General features: G+C 40.3%; 1 protein-coding gene across 2 annotated transcripts in view; it reads right to left on the bottom strand.

Annotated features, from left to right (window-relative positions):
• The window catches only part of Sema5c (Semaphorin 5c), a 94,506-nt gene extending 73,778 nt beyond the window's left edge, over positions 1-20,728 (bottom strand). Inside the window, exons 1-2 of one of the 2 annotated variants that reach the window (XM_071797991.1) lie at positions 20,590-20,728; positions 20,194-20,273 (exon numbers count right to left, since the gene is read on the bottom strand). The gene's annotated coding sequence lies outside the window, so the exon portion shown is untranslated. Of the gene's footprint in view, positions 1-12,128; positions 12,520-20,193; positions 20,274-20,589 lie in introns of those variants that run through there. The other variant, XM_071797990.1, reaches the window with a different exon arrangement.
• Positions 20,729-21,508: the final 780 nt, after the last annotated feature.

Here is a 21,508-nt window from a genome sequence, read left to right on the forward strand (position 1 = left end):
CAATACATGCCACGTTCCTGGATATATTAGAGAATTAAAACAAATAATGGTCTTTCCCCGCAAAACAGTGTGTCCGTTGTGAGTGAATATTTGATACATCGCACGATGGCAAAATAATCATGAGTCGTGTGATTCGTGTGATTCGTTGGCTGACTCAGCTGAAAATGATCAATGGATCGATGACAAGAGGTCAGCGATATGTAATTTCAGCGCGAAGCAAAATAACGATACAGAGTGTAATGTGAGACAATTGCCATTTCTGCTTACAATTATCATTAAATTTCTGCTTACAATTACATATCGCTTACAATTAACTGCGTCGTTGCTATTAAATTCGCAACACTATTCTTATCGCTTTAATGTTAGTATTAATTTTTCTCTATCACCTGTTACATGTAATCTCTAACTGTCTAATAATCCGTTATCGGATACGATAGCGACAAATCGATAAGATTGAATTTTTTCCGAGGTTGATCGTTTACCTAACTATAAGATAATAAGTTCTATAAGATAATATAGTGCGATTTTAAGACATAGTTCTCGTTCAACGTGGAGCCTATTAAATTCTCTATAAAATTTAAAGCAAAATTACCGATAAAAATATCTCTAACTTCGTATATAAAAATTCGTACAATCTTTAATTATATGTTAGAATACTTTCATACACGGTATTTTTGCATAAAAAGTGTCTCATCTAGAAAAAAAAATATTTAATGGATCTCTCGGAGTTAAGGGTTGAATAACCTACAAAAATATACACAAAGTTTCAGAGTTCTCTCTTCACGACTCGAGCAAGCTCTCTCGTCGGGCCATGCATAACTTCGCAAAAGTCGTTACCTAATCGCTTAAGCTGTTAGTTACGCAGTCTCGACAAGAGGCGTTAAACGTTTCGTTTGTCTGGCGTACGGTGAAGGAAAAATAACGTTGCAAAAGGTACAAGCCATTTCCTACGCTCATTGCCGGTTTATACGCTAGCGGTTCGGCCAGCATAAAGGGCGTATTCATGCGACCGTTCCCCCGTAAAGCGTAATAAGCTAACCACTGTTTCCCGTGTGCCGTGGCCGTGGATCGCGCGCAGAGCCGGGAGAAACCGAATGCCAACAAATTAGGATCTCGCCTGTGTTTCCTGTCAGCGATCTCACATTAGGCGTAAACGCGGTACGCCTGCAGGAAAGCATATCAGAGATAAGCCAACGTACGTAACGTGGAAGAGGCTTGATTCGTCGGATCAAGCCGGAACCTGTTCGAGTCGACGAGCTAATGGGATAATTGACGTGGCGATGTAACTGTAACGCAGCGCAAGCTCCGAGGCTAAGAGGCTGAGAACAGAAACTACATACCGTGACAAATATATAAACGCGCAATATTTTACAAGAGCCTTAACTTCTCGTTTTAAGACCTGTAAACCATCGATAAATCATCAAATCGACGTGGATCAATGAAAAATCGATTTATCGGGTCAAATTCAAGTACGTGGATGATTTATCATCAGAATCGGAACTCCCTTATCGTAATACTCTTATCTTAGATAACCAAGAATGTGTCTGAAAAAATAGTCTCTGTTTGCGTAGTTGCATTAAAAGTACACAAGGTGTGTGTGAGGTTTCTCAATGTGACTTGCGTTCGTCACTACCGACGGCAGGCTTGCGTGAATGCTTGGAAAGTAAACGGCGTATAATTAATTAAGAAGCGTGGAGTCGTCGATGCTGCGTGAATCATTATTGTTAGATTATGCTAACGATTTTGTCGCGACCGGGAGAGGCTAGTGCGAAAAGTGCCGAGATCGCATTGAGCTCGCATAGGCATAGCTATACGCCAAGGTGGCTGCCTTGCCGTAGGCGAGAAAGTATTCTGACTACATATATAGTATGCATGCATCGAGGCTGCATGTAGTGCACGCACGCCATAAGGATGTAGTAAGAGCACCACGTTCTATATATATACGTGCACGAGCCGGGTATTTTAATCTTTGCCCTTTTAACCCCTTCACTCTGAGACATTAGAGAGCCATTAAATGTTTTCACTCGGTTTACTATTTAGTTCTTCAAAAACAAAACGTACTTTCACTGACTTGACTGAGGCACCGTTAGTCACTTTAGGACATTGAAAATTGATTGTTAATAATGTTAAGGAGTAAATAAAAATTTAATTCCCACGGGATTTTTAAAATACAGTAAAATAGAATATGTCATAAGTAAAATTAAAATTTTAGAAGCAAATCCGATGTTAAAAGTAACTAATTTACTCTGAATTTTATTTGTCTAATGTTGTGTTGTGAAAATTACGAAAAATAAAAATAAAATGAGAGTCAAGTAGTTATACTACGTAGTAGTTATATATTACGCGACAAAGATGAAATAATGAAGATTTAAATTTGATTAAGGTACAGATATAAATTATGCATTTGTTTTTGTGGCACCGAGTAAAATACTCTGCTTTAACCCACATACATAAATTTTACCCGCATTTATATATTATACAAATCTTGCACATGCAATATAACTGCAATAACGACAAAAATAACATAACGGAATGTTACATGATGCGTGTAATGAGGCGTCGTATTTAGAATTACGTGGCACCGATGCATGGTATCTAATAGATTTTCACACGCGAAGCTCTATGTTCAGTTGTTAACATCCCCGCAGATACATTAGCGATAAAGGAATAGCGAATATGATAATCTGTAATACGAGCGGGCCGTATAGACTTTCGCGCCGTTGTGTCGTGCATAAACGTCTAATGTCATATACAACGAGCAATATATCTTCGGCGCGAATCAGGCGGAGAAGCCGATGCAGCGTATAAGCGAGCGCGTGCGAACGCGAACCTAAACCCTCCAATTTATGGACTGAACGCCAAAGAGCCTGGAATGAACCCGAATACATACGCGCCTTGCACACTTCTCCATTGCCGCGACATTGCCGGCGACCGTTTATCGAGCAATATCGCTTGTGCTGCGAGTCGACGATGGCTCAACTTCTTCGTGCATACGGAATGCCGCGGTATGCACGTTTTTCACACGCGCGATAAAAGGGTGAATAAACGACATTATCCAAGTACGCGAGAGAGACCTTTGTATTCCATTGTTACTTATTAAAATGAATAAAAACATTTAACTAACTGTAATATTGCTAATTATCGTGTGCTTCATTTCCATTTGTATGTCGTATAGCAAAAGTTGGTAGCAATTTTCTTTCTGCATTCTACATTCGTGCAAAGAATTCATATCGATGATACATAAGAGACTATCTGTAAACTTACGTAAACTGTTCTTATCTGTAGAACCATATTAAATTACTTTTATTTTATATATTTATTTCTTAGGGAATTTATATCAGAGAATAAACCTATCTATTATTTTTCAAATAATTCTGCAATATGTTTGGTCTGTTTGGTAAGCGTATTACTGCTCCGATATAAATCCGATTAATTCGATCGTCTTCAAAAGAAGCTCTTGTCGCCGGTATCTCTGCGGGGTTATACCCATATAGCGACCCGCATGCACACGAATGCATCCGTGTGCGTGCCGCAGAGGTAGTAGGCCAGCACCATATACGGATCCTTCGTACCGTGGACCGTAGAGAGGAGAGGCTGCTCTGGCCATTGCTCAGACCAAAAGAGAGAAACGCGAGGACCGGTACAGGTTCGCGTTTGCCACGTTCGGTCGTGCGACGTTCGTGGTGTCCTATATGCGAGCGACGTCAGTCCGTAAGGAGCAACCTTCCTCGAAAAGCAGAAATTGCGGTACTTTCAAATTTTTTAATTTTCATGATAAATAGCATGTTAATTGTAACAAACGAAGTACTTCTTGGTATGTTATTAGCGCATTAATAACCTGGGTTGAAAATATATACGGAAAATATAAACAAGAAAAGCATAATAGATATGATAATAATTCAAAGAAGTAATTAACCGCAAGATATATCAAGTGCCAACTTATTTCATTAACTAAAAAAAGTGATAAATGAATTATCGATTTAATAGCAGCCTTGCTCAAGATAGCTAGATGTGTCGAGTTAGTTTAGGATTGTTATATCTCATCACGCGTCGTATTGATACACCAATCGAAATCGTCAGGTGTAACGAGAATTAACCGAGACAGCGCTAATTCCAAATTGATGAGAACGAGAACGAGACGAAGAAATGGGAGAAACCGTGGAGAAAATACTTCACGTATAAGAAGACAGATTTCATTTTCGTCCCTTTGTTGCGGGCGCGTGCGTGGAACTCTGCCAGATGCAAACCACGTGTACCTACTCCGTTTACCGGTCTCCTCATCTTCTTCGTGTCCTTCCTTTTCTTCCTCCGTGGCCCACACGTTCGACCTTCGAAAATTTAAATCATGAACTCCCTCCCTCGCGCGCGCTCTTATACACGTACACCCGAAGCGTTGGGCGCGCTTGAGGGTGTGGGTGAACCCGAAAACTGGTTTTCTGACCCTTCTTCACGCCTTACAAATCGAAAGAGGCGAACCGGAATCGGGACATCATTACGAACGTTCTGTCGTAGCGAATGATAACGAGCAAAGTCTCACAACTTAAGATAAGATACCGCGAAAGATTATATTATTCCGAGATCTCTCTGCGATGATTATCTCGACGTTCTATAAACTCCTTCCTCAGAAAATTTATTATCGGATTTATATATAGATCTTGATGTAGATACATAAATGTCTCACGGAAATTAACGCGGATGTGATAACAGAAGATATATATATTTTTTTTTCTCAAATATTTAATTATGTCGGTTCCGTTAGAAATCGGACGAAATTAACATGATACGATTTTCACCATCCGCGTTTCATTAACACATGTATCAAGTTCTGTATACGAGAAACTGATATATGTATCCGATGTACGAGAGTTTAGACACCGTAATTTAAATCATTCAGCATCGAGCGTGAGATAGATCTAAATCCGTATGAGTAATCAAAGCCGCGATAAACAAGAGTTCTGCAAAAAGTTTCGAGTTCCGTACGGCTGCGAGAAGAGATTTACAAGCGTTCGGAGGGAAGCGTGACCGAACAAAAACGATTTCGTCGTGCGTAAATATGCTGCGGGTGACGTGCGAGCTCGAAAACCCGATAATAGATTCCGCTACGCGCTCGCGTGCGTGGAAAACTCTGCGGCGAAAAATAGCGTTTCTCGCGATAATCTCAAACTGCTCGTGCGGTCCAGGCGCGTCGTTGCTCGTTAGACACAGCAGCGTTCACACAACATCCGTCTTAAGAAGACTGGATGCACTCGTCTCGCAAACGATAAGCGGTATTTTCGGCCCAGCCTCAGACGGAACTGGCGCCGGCAATGTTGCTGAACGTTACCACTGGGTGTTTCTAAGAATTTACAGTACAATGCGAAATGATTTTAGGGACAAAATTAATGCTTCTTGTTAATGAGCCAGAATATGACCTGAACGATTAAAGGATCAGAAATGGAGAAAAGTTTCTAGAAAGATCGAATTCTACTCAAAACTTTTACCTAGTTTGTATTCTTTACAGACAACTTTACCAGACAATTGGTCGATGGTTTTCCGTTTGTTATTGTTGCAAAATTTCAAAGAAATTAATGGTAACCTTCCCAACCTTCAGGGATACTATTCGTGCTATGAGAGAATGGTTCTTTCTAACATTGGAACGCTTTTATATTGCAAAGTATTCTTATATATTGTAGCAGACACTCTGTAAAAAGAGATTCGAAATTAGCTTGGTTATTCAGACATATAAATTTTAACAAAATCGGTTAGAGAATTACAATCTAATTTATTATTATATTATTATTATTATTATATATTTCATATATCTAAATTTTTAGATAAGTAAGTATAATGAAGAAAAATATTGAAATTTATCTCTTCTGTCCTAAAAAAATCAAAATTTTCGTGTTTCTAAAAAAAAAAACGAGAATTATTGTATCACATCAAGAATTGACAATAATAATCGTCAGAATATTCGTGCTGCAGCGAAATTGATACATCAATAGAAATAAAAAGGAACGTAGACAGCCACAAAATACACAAAAATCAAGCGATAGTAAAATTATAGTGATTATATTCGCTGGTTGATGTGTTTCGAGACGATGAGGCTTTATTTAACAAGTTTCTCATTGAACTCGCCCTCTCTTTCACCTATACGTGATTTTCGGAAGGTGCACAAAGTTTTACGGTTTCCCCTTCTCTCTCCCGTCAGGAATCACGCGGCGAAGATGGTTAAGAGTTTTTAAAATTTCGATCTGCATCCGACAGCTCTCGACAACGGTTCGAACCATGGGGTTCCTGAACAGCGAGTAGATTTCGCGCCGTTCGAGCCCTCGTCTTCGACAAAAAGCGGCCCTTCGGTAAAGTCTGGATAGCGTCTTGCGGGCTGAAACCGCAGTGGCGTAAACGTCGAAAAAGGTCACGAACAGTAAATCACGGCGTGGCAGTCAGTCGATATCGATGCTGTCCGAAAACGATTTCAACCCACAGTTTACAACCCACCCTCAACTTTGCGAAAAAGCATCGAATCATGCCTTTACGCTGTTTTCTTTTTATGCGAACCCCTTACTGTATATATAGTTAAAAGATATTGGATTCTCTAGATGACTGAGCGTCGAGGTACAATATGAAAACTTATAAGAGAAACGTTCGAGTTTTATAGAGTTCATAAATAATGCTGCCCCCATACCTATCTCGTACACCAGTAGATACTATTTAGATGCTGTTATATATCGTTATATCGAGAGTATGTTGATAACGTTAAATTGATCTTTTCACAAATTTCTACTGTTAGTTCCCAAGATATCGAATAAAGGACATATAATTTCCCAAGTTTTCAGACCTTTTACAAAATCGAGGATAAATTTTACGGTTTAACGTGTAATTATCGCTTGACGAGGTAGGTACCAACTTTGCAGATATTTTTTTCCACGGACGAATATATTAACATCGTGACGGTCAGCGAGATTAACATCGAAACGAGCGAGAACGTCAGTTTTAAACTTACATGACACGGTATTTGAGCCAGCGCTCAAATATAGGATCCGTTGCCACCCTGTGGAATATAATACCTACTCTTCACGACACCGGCTTCCCTTTGATCGTCTCGAATTCGTCGTTCCGTCAGCGCGGACGCGCGGCGTGTCTAATCTGAACGGGGTAGATAAAGCTTTACGCAAGAGAGCACGAAGAGAGCTCACCGTGCTCTGCTCCGGGGATTTCGAGAAACTAGATATTTTCCTCGGCCCCGAGGAAACGCAGCGGGTAATTACGAGCATCAACGATCTAAGTTAGGCTCGGCCGGGAATTAAGCCGCTACACCAGAATATGATCCTAAAGTCGAAATTTTAATCACGCAATTTCAAGATACGAAATTTAAAGAAAAACATAACGTAGAAGGTAAAAACATTTCAAAATATAAAAAAAATAATTAATTGTAAAAATCAACATCATTAACCATTATTTCTCGTGAATGAAAAAACATTCGTATTTAAATTAACATCGAGGCTATTTAAATACGGCAGAGTTATTATAAGTTGATTATAAGTTGTTCATAAAGAAATGTACGCATTTTTAATAATGTCTTTGAATCTATTTGAAAAAGATTATGTCTTTAATTATGAGTTTAAATGAGAATGCACCTAGAGATCTCATCAGGTTATTAAATAAGAGAAACAATCCGGAACAAGATAAAAGTTGCACGATGTAACTTTAACAAAACTTTTTTCCTGTTTGTGTAAATGTAGGTCAAGTAGCGCCTTAGTCGAGATGACGGAAAAGCTACAGGGCAGAAAATGCTCAGCAGACAGTGTCCCCGGTGTGCTCGGGCTTAATACTCTGTATAATCCTATTACGATACCGAAATGCTCCTATAATGTCTATCCGGCGGAGATTAGGATCGACGCGAGTCATGAGAATCGACGGCGTTCGCGACCATAAAACTCGGTAGGCAGGCAAGGCTCCGACTCGTGCCGGATTTTAATTTATGTCGTGAGAACGGCACGTTGCGAAAGTCTTTCTTCGGCAAGGCGATAACTTTGGACACGCCTGGCCTCTCCTCTCATCGAGCGTCGCTCTCGTACCGTTACTTTTTCCGCGATAAGTGCGCCGGCCGATTAGCGCGCTCATCATCGATGGGAACTTATGGACGCGTCCGGAGAGACTATCGTCGAATCCCATCGTAAAGTTACTTATATTAAGATTGCGCTGTCTACTAAATCTGCTTAATAATATTCGTATCATAAGTATATAATATATGCAATATAATAACTGTATATATAATATAACATAGAAAACGTATGAATATGTAAATAAAATAAGGATTATAAATTATAAATGAAATGAAATATTCACCATATCGGAAATTAAAAAGTACTAATAAATGGTATATATGTAATGGTATATATCCAGTTATTATTATAACATTGTGTGAATTCACGATTTCAGGTATTCTTGATACCTGAATACCTGCATGAATATCTGCCTGGATCTGCCAATCTGGAGACCCGAGTATTGTGTTTATATCGTAAACCTCAAATCTGAAAACCTCTCACGGCTACCTTTCGCGGCCCAAATAAAATAACTATTCCGTCCCCCCAGTTAACCGCAATATTCGGAAAGGAACTCCTTTGTCGTCTTCACGAACGTTCGAACGCTCATATAAAAATCGCTCCTCGCTCAAATTCAACGCGAGGAGAAATACGCTCGCGCGTTAATAAACGGATGTGTAAAGCAAATCGTATAAATTACGGCCCTTTTTTATCTCGCGCAGCCGCCACGCCGTTATACATGTACTCATCAGTCGGACAGGCCATTACATCTAGACAGCCGGAGTATACGAAAGCAGCGCAACATGCAGGCCGAGTGCGACACGACGTGCAGCGTGTTCCGAACACGTTGCACGCGAATTGCGCGCGTATCTCGATCTGCGGTTTTCACGTTGGGCCTGCCGTTTCACATTGTATCTGCCTCACGTGTCCATTCGCGACGTGTACATTCGTAAGATACTTGGAAGATTAACACGTAAATGTTCCGATTAACGGCACGTAAGTGCGCGCGCGAAATCGAAATTGCAAGGTCTTTGATAGGCCTACGATATGGAAAAACGAATTTTAATCGCAATCAATTAATCGATTACATCATTTCACTCCTTTTCAATAATTGACATCGTGATATAGTGACACACGAAATATCTTAAATATGATTAATACGTTTTTGATCGTATGTTAAATGTGTTAAATATTCTTATGATGCAAGAGATGCAACTCGCGCGTCTCTGTTCTTTATTTAGTGAGATATTTGCTTACGATTTTACAACTGACAATCTCGAGTTTATTACGTTTGTTTTGCGGAATGCAAATTGTCCGTTGCACGTGCGTTGATTACGATATACGTTTTATAATCCGTGACATCATTTAACGATCGCGTGAATTCGCGTCTGTTATTGTTACTCAACGGCACGAAGGGCCGAACCGAGGGAACCAAAAATCCAGGCCTCTGATCGTAAACGGCGCAACGTTTTCTCTTTCTCTCTTTCTATTCTTCTCGGGAGGCACGAAACGTAGGGGAAACGCTTCGATAAATTATTCATGTCCTCACGACGAGTCGTGCTGCGCCCGGGACAGTTTTATATAAATTTTTATAGGTCGTACAAAAGCGAAGTGGTTACGTCTTCGGGAACGACGCGCGCGATTTCCTCGTATCGATCGATCAACGCTTGTACATCATATATTAGCGAAATTCTATTAATAACAATTGGCGGAAAACAAAGCCAGTGTGTATATGTCTAAGGAGCAATATTATTCATACTTAACAATATTTATGGCCACGTCTTTTCTCATAGATCATAAATTTTTAAACGCTTCAAAGAATTTTAATACCAATACCGACGATGCATATTATTAAAATTATGTATAGCCTTAGGCTGGATTCGAGTAATAAACATGTATTAAGCAGGGAAAAACAGAGAGTTGTAATCTCTGATTTTCTTTTAAAAATAGATACGAGAAATTGATAAAATCTATCGATATGCATCAGTAAGTATTATATTTCCAAAGTGGCTCGCTTTAATAATACAAACATTAGTCTCGATAAATATTCGTCGAAGTTTGATGGCGATAAAATTAAATCTTATCGATTTAAAAATAGAATATTTTTATAAAGGGAATTATTAATAATTAAATAATATAATAATGAGTAAAATCAATGGGTGAGAAACAAGTCAATAATACGTATTTATAATTGACATTTCGAAGTAGCTCGAAAGTATTTTAAATCCCATTACCTATTACCCACTCGAAAGTTTAATTGACCATCGTAATAGCATATATGATGTTCTTACTACTATTAAATTTACTACAATGAAGAATTTATCTCAGGAACAATTCAACTTTAGTGACGTAACTTCTTATCCGTACACCTCCTTGACACATTACACATTACCGATAACGAGCAAGATATATGAGCATCTTTTAAAAAAAAGAAAGAATGTCATATCGTTAATATTATTTATTCAGTTCCTCTCGATCCTCGAATAATACGTGCTCGGGAGGGATAGCACGAACATCCTCTCATTCTCGTATACCGTGTGCCTCGTAAACACCGTGTGCACGGGTAAGAAATGAAGAGCGGTTCGACCACAACATCAAGTATGCCTTACTATGCGTCGAAATTATTACTATCGCGCTAATCACCGCATAGGGAGAAATATATGTACATATATCGTTCCCTCTCCCTTTCTTTCTTTCTCTTTTTCTCTCTTTCTCCTCGGACTTCTCTCCCGCTCTCGGGATTACGACCTCTGTCGCCGTCCGTGATTTGTACCGTTCCGGAGGCGACCACTCTCCGTTTGGAGCGAAAGAGACAACGGAATGAGAGAGAAAGAAAGAGAGAGATAGAGAAAAGGAGACATATAGAACGGGCGACTCTAATACGCCGGCATAAACAAAGTGACCGAAGGAAGGAGAGAATCGGACTAACTGGATCGTTAAATGCCAGAATCGTCACTGCCATTTGATTTCTCGCGGTATCGCGTAACGACGCGGGCACCCGGTACACGACGGAGAATCTCCCGCGCGCGATGTGCGCGACGCGGCGACGACGCGTCGAAGGATGTAAAAGCGCTAATGAAAGATACGACGTATGTAAAAACGGTCTACCCTTCGTCTCGAATGTTTACTCAAGAAACGGCGTTGACGAAGGAATACAAACGCCTCGTGCGGCGAACGAAACAGGAACGATACTTCTTTTCTCTTTCGTCTCTCGACGTGACATTCGTGCATGTTGAATATATTTAATCGCGTATAAAAGCACTGCAAACGTAAATATTTCAAAGAGATTCATTGATATTGTAATAAAGCTAAGCAACATTATAAATAACGTTATTAAGACTTGCGCCGAATAATGTCTATAACGTTAATGTTAGTGACAAGAATGCGCGATTTATAGTAAATAGTAGTGTAGCGTAATTGATAAATTGTATACCATATATAAAATATTACATATATAATTAATATTAATAATATAAAAGATGTTAATATCATGTTATTGATATCTGCATTTGCGATATTTTCAAGGAATGTTAATACATCAACAAAAAACCATTTGTCGCTCTGGAATACCAATTATATCACAAGCTCGATTTACAATGTAAATCTGACTCGCGCTCATGAATAAAACTATCAATTATATATGGACTGCGTGAAGTATAACACGTTATCCGTAAAGAAAGGTGTTAACTACTGTGATAATCGCTATCGTTGTCCTTAATACGTGCCGTTCAAATTTACAGCGCAAAAAAGAAAAGCTGCGACTTCGAATTTCGAGATTTGTTCTCGACGTGCGATCGCATCTCTAAATTTGCGCCGGTCCGGCTCACCAAAACAAACGACGAATCATGGCCGCCCGGGGGATGCGCGCGAAATTGGAGCACGAAGCACCGACACTCGTCGCGGATCGCACGTGCGCGATGGGGAGAAACGCCTCATCATTATTTCGCCTCATTAAACCTAATCGAAATCGCTTGTTTCTCTCAAGGAAAAAAAGAAAAAGAAAAAGAAAAACGACGAGAAAGAGGCAGCCTGCAGCCAATAGCCGCGCTAGCAATCAAAGGGTTGCGCGCTGCGAAACGAAATGACATTAGGGGTTCCACTCACCGAAACTGAGAGAGATCAGGTCAATCAGCAATCCCGCGGCTCCATGGCGTCCACCGATTTCCCGTACTCGATGCACAATTGAGTGTCCCGTGTCGAGCCGCGTGGATGTTCGCGCCGCACCATGAAGTCACCGCTGCGAAACGTGCATCCGGACATTCACAGAGAGAAAACACGACAGCGAGATCGAGTGGAATTTTCGTGACGGACGCACTGACGGGACGCGACGTGACGTGGCGCGCCCGCGATTTTGTTTATGTACGATCGCACGACGCGACGCGACAGAGAGAAACGAAACGAAACGAAACGAATCGCCGTCGAGCGAAGCCTTGGCAGCTAAACGCCGACTGAACGCGAGAGACGCGACTTCGGCTTCGGCGTCGGCTCCACGCGTCGCCTGCGTCGGTCGCCTCACCTCTCTCTCTCTTTCTCTCGCGCGCGGCAGGGGCGGCGGCGAGCGGTGGTGGAAGCCAGTTTGAAAGTACGCGCAGTCGCCGCTAAGTTGGCGCCAGTCGACGCGGCGGCAAGTACTCGAGATTGAAACGCGCTTGCGGAACGCTGATGCTCTGGGAGTTAAACTCTTCTGGGAAGAGAGAAGAGAAGTAAATAAAGCAAGAGAAAGCGATGTAATCCAAAGAACGTAACCGAGTATTTAATTAAAATATCAACAATGCATTAAATAAAAAAAACCGTTCTCGTGTATGTAGCTAAAATATAGAATAGGGTTTTCCGTTTTTAATCGTGGAACCGCGACTCCAGTGGTCGAAAATCCGTCAAGAAAAGAAAGAAGAACAAGAAGAAAAAAAGATAGGGAGCCGAGATAATTAAAGAATAAAAAAAATTGTTGTTATTTGCGTTAGAATGAATCTGTAGGGAAACAATGGGACAACGTATCATATCTCTTATTTCCGCTGTCTAAGGATGATAGAAGCTACAGAATATATAAAAATAAAAAAATGTAAGGGCCACTTCGACCAAGCTCCGATTAACTTAATCGTTGATTAGTTCATTGGAAATGACCAATCGCATTTGCTCATTAAGCAGATTGACAAATGCGATTGATCAATTCCAATGGACTAATCAACGATTAAGTTAATCGGAGTTTGGTCAAAGTGGCCCTAAAAAAATTAAATATATAATTTTAACATAAGAAGAAAAGAAGGAAATTATTGATGTTCGCGAATAAATCACTACGAAAATAAACTTCTCGCATTGTAGGCTAACAGCTTTCTTCGAGTTTTCTTCATTAAAAATTTATATGACATTTCACACATATATTTATAAATCTAATCTATATTATACATTTATATGGAAATATATTAACGAGCTGTGACATGAGTCGGACACTGGGATGCTATCGACATGCGATTTCTAGAGATCGAGGAAGCGACGCAAGTCGCACGTCCTTCATTAGTTTAAAAATCCTCATCGCTCGAAGTTACATTTGCACCGCGGGAGATCCCCGCGCGTAATAATCGTAAACAATTTCTAATATGTACATACGTGGGACACCGTTAGAAACTCGCCGCGGGTACGGACGTGTACCTGAAGTGCGTATACGCGCCGCAGAAGTAGCGTCGTCGTCGTCGTCGAGCAACAGAACGAAAGACCCCTTGAAGCGCGATTCAAGAGTACCGGCTAAAGAACCCAGCTCTCCTCGTCCTCTATGCGTGCTCTCGTAGTCGCGTCCCGTAGCCCGTATTAAGAGAGCCTCGCTTTATTAACGACGCTGGGAATTGACATCTGCTCGTTACGCAGAAGTCCGCGGCTTTGCTTCAATCGCCGCACACTAGAATCATGATTATGCGATTTTCTCGCGCGATTATACAAGACATTCTTGCATGTGCAAGATTCAGTTATCCCAATATACTTGATATTCAAACATCGAAGATAATGAAAATAGCGATATGCAATGGAACTGCGGTAGAAAGTAACGCTCGATATTTTTTATTCCGCCGAGAAATATCGCGCTCCTTACGAAATGGACTGTTATTAAATACTTGGTATTGTTTGGGCTACTGAAAGCACGTTCAGAAGTGTCTCGTGAGAAATGTCGAAATACTCTGAGTGGATTTTAGAAAGCGACACCTGCAGCGAATATCGATTGGAGTCACGGATTGCATATTCCAAATGAAATGAAATGAAATGCGTCTCTCATGCACTATATGCTTATGCGACAAATGCCGGATAATTAATTAAATGTGAGTGCCTCTCGGCGCACGAATTCATACATATTTCATACATAATGCAGCTGTATGTAAAGAGCTCTTAGAATAATAATATACATGCTAAACAATATATACGGAATAAAATTATGTAAAATTCTTAATTTATTTAAAAAAATATTTTTGTCTAAAAATAAAAAATAAAAAAAGAATACTTAGATAAGGAATAAAAATACAATAGTTACATTAATGAGAAGAAGCTGCCTCCCTCTTGCAGTTGTAAATGATTGAGTTCGAAATATTGAAATTAAGGACCGCAAAAATTCTCGAAAAACATAAAATGTTATTATAGCTTTTTTATTTCTGCATTCGTATATCCGTTACGCGGAAAATTATGTTTCTTAGTTAGACTCCGCGCTCAAGAAATCGTCGCCCTAGCTTCTTGCCGTCGGTAAACAGGAGCAAGATAAGCAACTAAGGGATAAGGGACCTGTCATCCGTGACGGAGTACGTCCCGTCCCAAGGCTCGCCTCAAGGACGATAACCCTCCGCGAACTTGAGTCGTCGGTTCAAACTGGACTCGATCGCGAGAGTAGGGAGGAGGAGGAGAAGAGAGAGAACTTCTCTCTTCCACCTTACATCTTTCTTCGTCCTCTTCTCGGATCTTGCCCTTATGCGTCTTATTTCGAGAACAGGATGATTACGCGTTTACGATCTAGGTTCCCCGCTACCTGCTCCCGCTCCGGTGAAGTCGAAGGTGAATATATATTATCGAGAGAGGCTCTCTCTCTCTCTCTCTGTCTCTCTCTCTGCGGAGGCACTTCAACGTAGCCGCTCTCGCGTGAGCTACCTCGAGAGGGGGAGGAGGGGGCACCGACGGGAGAGGAGGTTTCAAGGACGAAGAAGGAGAATCGAAGCCGGAGGAACGCTTTTACTATACGATTGCGTGGGGGGTCGATGCGCGCACGCACACATCTCGGCGCGGCTTGTACGGGGAACGTTCATAAAGAGAACGGCCGTGTTGTGCGAAGGAGCGGTTTCGGGTCGGCATAATCCGAATTCGAAACCTGTTTCTGCCCCATGGGTCAACAACAACATCCTCCTACATCCTGCTCTTCCCCCGTGAGATCCCTCCCCCCGAACCGCCCGCCCCTCGATCCGGCCTCGACCAGATGCACGAGGCACTTCCACCAGGAGTAATGCGTATAAACCCCGGTGTCAAGTGCTTGGTCGGTGGTTACGTTATTTTTTCCCCGGTTTTACGGCTCTATCCCGCTGGTCGGAAGCGACTCCAGCCTTTAGCGCGAGAAACGTTGCCACGAAGGTGTGAATGTACCGCGTGACTTGCAGATACATTTGCACTGGCTAAGAGCGTTCACCATGCTGTAATTCGGATGGGATGAGCTCCTCCCACGTTAAGAAAAAAAAATAAAAATAACTTTTCAAAATATTTTTTCTTTTTTTTTCTACCCTTCGAAGTAACGTGTACGCGATGGAAAGTGTTTTTTTTTATGAAAGTCACTCAGCTTTTAATGGCTAACAAAAAATATGAGGAAAAGCGCGCTTTATAGCTTACTTTAATCCGAAGGGAAAACGCGCGTACACATACGACTTTGCGGTTAAAATCCCGCGAGATTGAAAAGTGCAACGTTGAGCGCTATTGGTCTACTTTCTCTCCAGGCGTAAATTGCAATCACGTCCCGTGGGATGCGCCTGATACGCCTTCTTCGTGCCGCAGCTTGTTCCGCGACGAATCAATTAGGAGCTTCCAGGCGCGTAATTATTCGAATCCAAAGGAAACTCTGCGCGCAGAACGGCATTCGACAACCTTGTCTATATAGCGCTTCACGGGAGGCAGCGTAATTTCCGCGGCGGATACATTCAATTTGATATAGAGCACTAAACTGGGTTACATTAGACCGCTTTATTGCGGCTCTATAATGGCACGACGCGTTTTTTGCATCTGCATAATACTACGCGTTGATTGCTGACTGCCCGCGATCGATTGGGGAATATCGTTTTTATGCATTTCCTTTTCTCCCCAACTCGCTCGTTCGACTTCCTTGTAATCCAATTCTTGGCGTCTGAGAACGCGAGCTTTGGGAGGTTCTTGACGGAAAATTGCGCTTTGACAATCAAAGATAAGAGGATCAGATAGCTTCGATTTTGTTTACAATGCGTACAATTAGCGCCGCGAAATTATAAAAAGCTGATGTGAGGGACAAAGCGGTTTAAATGTCTCATCGAGTGTCATTCAAATAATGCGGGTCATTGTTCGCGTTGATCGTGCTTGCAATTTGCAAGTGGTAATAGTCGTGAGAAACGCTTTATCGCGTGAGTTTCTATAGTGTCAAAATTAATAAAATTGCCAACTATCTCAATTGCAAACAATATTATTGCCCAAATAAATTTAATAATTAATTTCTTTCAAATAAATAATTAATAACTAACGCCTCATAGAAATTCGCGAAAAATCAACAGAAAATAAAAGATGACATAAAAGAACGTCACTTAAAAAATTTCTTAATACAGAAAGGAAAGTAACGTGGTGTGTAATATATGTTTTTTATTTTAAAATTTTAAAACGTATTAATATATCATACGTGTAACGTGTAAAATATTTTACAGAAACGTCACAATGACGAGCAAAAGTACATATGACGGAAGATTATAGCGTGTAAATGTGCTATGCTCTTAAGAGTTGATACCTCTTATTTAATTACACTCGCTTAATGTACATAGATCCCGTTACGTAACTGTGACGTGAATAAAGACCTGGGACCGAATGGACAATTAGTACGTGAAATGGAGCACGTTGCAAGTGCGATTATCTCCAAGTCCTCTTTCGTGCCACTGCGTGCCAGTACATCTTGAAAAGCCGGCGGTTATTATTGCGCTTCCCGTATTAAGCGTCTCGCTTGTGAGAGATGACCTTACGGCCTCTTATCGGTAAACCGTACTCCGTCCTGACACGGGCACGTAACGAACGTCGACGAGCGTATAGCACGAAATCACGCTGCCGACGGTCCAACGTATAGATAAACTTTGCTGATGACTTTTGACAACAAACCACGATTTCACCTCATAATCTTGACGGCGATGATTTCACTGAGATTCTAATCCCTAACTCTGCCAGCTCCGGTAATAATTCCAAGTCCAATAATAGCCTACCGCACATAGGAGCAAAGCGGCGTGGCGATGCGGAAAATCGGAAAACGAGAAGTCCCGGATGAAGATAGCATACTAGTCACCGTATGAGATATCGCTTTAATAAACGATCGGCGCGCGATTCTTAAATAATTCTGGGAAGCCGACGTAATTGAATACAGACAGAGAGCGGTGTCATATTAATGTACAACAGTGCAGTCAAATTTGATTGAAAGTAATAGCTAGGCAGTACTGCAAAGTGATTAGATTAATCGCGAGGCCGATTCAGGAATATCGCGCATGTCGGAGACAGCTCTGTATAATGAAGATTAATATCCGCTAAGAGCCACGGCGCGAGATATTCCTCGAATCTATTAGCCTCCGCGAGACGCGGGTAGTGTCCGTTCGAGGGTTCGTGCCGGGGAAACGATGAAAAAAAAGAGAGAAACAACGAGGGGAGGAGAGGGAAATAATTACAGGGAAGGCCGCGTCCGCAAGGACGAAGACGGTGGAAAAAAGGAAGCCGATATAACAACGTTTTCGGTACCGCGGCGAAAGTAGCCCGAACGTGAAATCGAATCAGCACTGTTGAGGCGCCGACTCGTAATCCCCGAACAAAGGTCCGTCTGAGCCTCGCCAGCTCGACAAAATTTCGAAAACGCCCAACATACTTACGTTGAATTTATTTTAAAAGATAAGAGCGGGAAGGAGAAAGTTTTTTTTATCATTGTTACGATTTTCTCTAATTTTAGATCTCGATTTGAGGTCGAAAATCATAAAAAAGAAGATTTATAGACAATTTGATAAAAATTACACTCTGGACACTTATCTCTCTCTCATTTCACAATTTCTATTTTATATCACCAATAATCAGATATATCAAACGAAAAATACATATGTTTTAAGTGTATTTGTAGTTTTTGGTGTATCTTTTCACGAATAAATATTTCCATATTAACCAATTAATTCAACGTTACGAATCAAATACTCATAAAGTTTGTTAAAAGTTCTTTTTCTCAACAAATATGTAATGCAAATAGCATGAAATGAGAATGCGCACGTGTTGGCAAGATGATGCAGCTCGCAAGTCATGCGGGCCGCACACAACGAGGCTGCGAAGTAAAAATATCGATAGTGATGGATAGGTAAGTGATTAGAGTCCCCGTCATGGAAAGCAATTTTCTTAAAAATTTGTTTTACACGTCGAGCGAGGGTGAAAACGAATTTCGTTGCAGATTGATCGAACCGCAATTTTGCGAGTCATCATCTCGCGGCATTATTTGCGTGCATGCAGTAAAAGAGTAATAATTGTACGTGCAAAAAGTATATTGAAAGAATACATCAAGCGCAACACTCTTCAAGAGTGATTATTTAAATGTGCTCATCGAAGACTTTTACAAATTCAATGAATCGATGACGGAACTTCCTTTATATGCGCGTTACCATAGATTATCTCTTATGTCATTAATCACGATTTATCTCTGACTGTATCTCACCTTCATTTTTGTTAGCTATTTTTACAGAGTGAAATTATCGCACTTATTTATCGGACAATTACCACTTAGCGTTATCACAGCTACCACTTGATCGCGAATAAACGCGCAAACAATATAATTATAGCAAACACATAAAATTGGATGGAATTCAATTATCTGACACGTTAACTCTTTAAAGAAGACGGACCTACAAGCAATCTGGAGCATCCAGTATATTGCAACTTTACAACTCGAAGGAAGAAATAAGGTGGAAAAAAAGAAATAAACGCACGCGCGGCGAACGAAAAAGCTGACGTCCGTCCGAAATAAATCGCTCGTGCTTTTTCTTCTCCGTCAGATCCTCTTACGCTCAATCTTAATCGGCTTCGAGACGTGCAGCTCGTTACCCCGTGCGACCCATGACGTTTAGGGACGATTAGGGCGCAGCGAGCGTGCGACACGATTAAAAAAAGAGACACGTCTCGCGTAGCGATCCTGCCACGCAAGCTGGAGGATTGAAACCGGTATAATCTCGGTGATTGCAGATTCCGACGGTGCAGATGCGCAGGACTGATCTCTTATTCCCATCGATCGGAACATGACAACTGGGTCGTGGCAAAGTTGCGATTCCGAACGACGTAATCATATATAAACTATATAGATAGTGCGTTCAATCACCGTGTAATATTTTAACATCGTGCTATGAGGATTAATCGGAGAAAATCTCTTAATACGAAAATGTCGGGATCGCAACGGTTTTCAAGTTAAGAGCGATAAAAGTTGGCCATTCGTATCGAATTTCACGTTCACCGATCTATTATGCATTGATCTTTGCAGTTTAGGTGAAACCTTCGTTGTTGATTTTGCCTCTTAGTCTTTTATGTGCGACGTATGTTATATATTAATTAGCTGACGCTGACAAGTTGATTACTAATAGAAAAGTTACTCTTACACGCTTTTATTTAATCATATCGAGAATCATATGCATTAAAATTGCAGAGAGACTTTCTCCCTCGCATTCCAATTCCATATCATTTTAAATAAATTTTTAACATAAGCATGTTACATAATTATTTTCATCGCTGTTTTAATTACCGATAGTGAACCTCGAATCATAAACGACGTAATTGAAAACAGTATTCGCGCACCCGTTTTCTTAATATTCCTCTCTAATTCTTATGTAAATTCTCCGAATACGAAAACGCGTGCGATCCAAATAAAACGAGAATAAACAGTTAATTTCCCAAATGGCATAAAACGTATAAATGATGAATCACTCACCCATCGTTGTTCCGCCGATGCCGGAGAGATAATTTGACGCTCACTGTAGTACGGATACGCAGTAACTCATCCACGTTGATCTGTAAAATACAAATAGACCCAAATTATAACAGAGTCCGGAATAATTAATATTCCAAAAAATAATCTTGAGCGTATTAAACTTTTTATTTGTTTTTTTTTCATGAGATATTTAATACAAAATTTAATTTCTAAAAAAATTCTTTTTTTTTTAGTATTAACTTTAGATTTCGTAATATAGAAAAGTTTTCTTCTTTATTTTTTACATGTATCATTCAGATGTAAATGATTTAAATATTTAATTAAGAACCGATCAATTCTGTACAAAAAATATAAAAATATATAAATGTATATATGTATAGGTAACAAATTACTCACTCTTTGACTGCTCTGTCGATGCGGGATGCCACCCAGGCCTCCGCTTCCCCTTTTTTGTCCCGTTGTCGTTTCCTTGTAGCATTCACTCGCGGGAGCACGATTAATTACGCTCGAACTAATTTTATACGATCGTCGCGCGATATTTTGTGTGGCACTCCCACGTCTTATAAGTTAGCGGAACAAAATGAGCAGAATCGATTCTAATTAATATATTTATTTGTTGTTCATTTGTTGCTAAAAAGTTGCCAAAGAAAAAAATTTGTTGCTCTGTAAGTTTTCTTAAAAAACGATGTTCCGCTAGAAGAAGATTAAGTTAGCGTGACAATATACATATAATAACAAAATTACACATAACAATAACGTAAGAATTTGTTGCTAATTTGTTGCTCGCAAAATAAGTATAAATAACAGCGAAAAACTTCAGCGTGCGGACAGTTATAAGAGTAAAGTATCAGAAAAAAATTTGTTGCTTGTTTAAAGGTACTGGCGTATTGTCAGAATTTGTTGCTCTCGAAATATCCGAGTTCCGAATTTGTTGCTTGCAAAATAAGTATAAACAATCGCGGAAAACCTCAGCGTGCAGCTAGTTACAAGAGTAAAGTATTAAAAAAAAATTTGTTGCTCGTTTAAATTTGGTACTGGCGTATTGTCTGCATTTGTTGCTCTCGAAATATCCGAGTTCCGAATTTGTTGCTTGCAAAATAAGTACAAACAATAGCGAAAAATCTCAGCGTGCGGACAGTTATAAGAGTAAAGCAGTAAAGTATCAGAAAAAAATTTGTTGCTTGTTTAGGTACTGGCGTATTGTCTGAATTTGTTGCTCTCGAAATATCCGAGTTCCGAATTTGTTGCTTGCAAAATAAGTACAAACAATAGCAACAAATTCAGACAATACGCTAGTACCAAATTTAAACGAGCA

This window comes from Temnothorax longispinosus, chromosome 2 (genome assembly GCF_030848805.1).
Source record: "Temnothorax longispinosus isolate EJ_2023e chromosome 2, Tlon_JGU_v1, whole genome shotgun sequence".
NCBI lineage: Eukaryota > Metazoa > Arthropoda > Insecta > Hymenoptera > Formicidae > Temnothorax > Temnothorax longispinosus.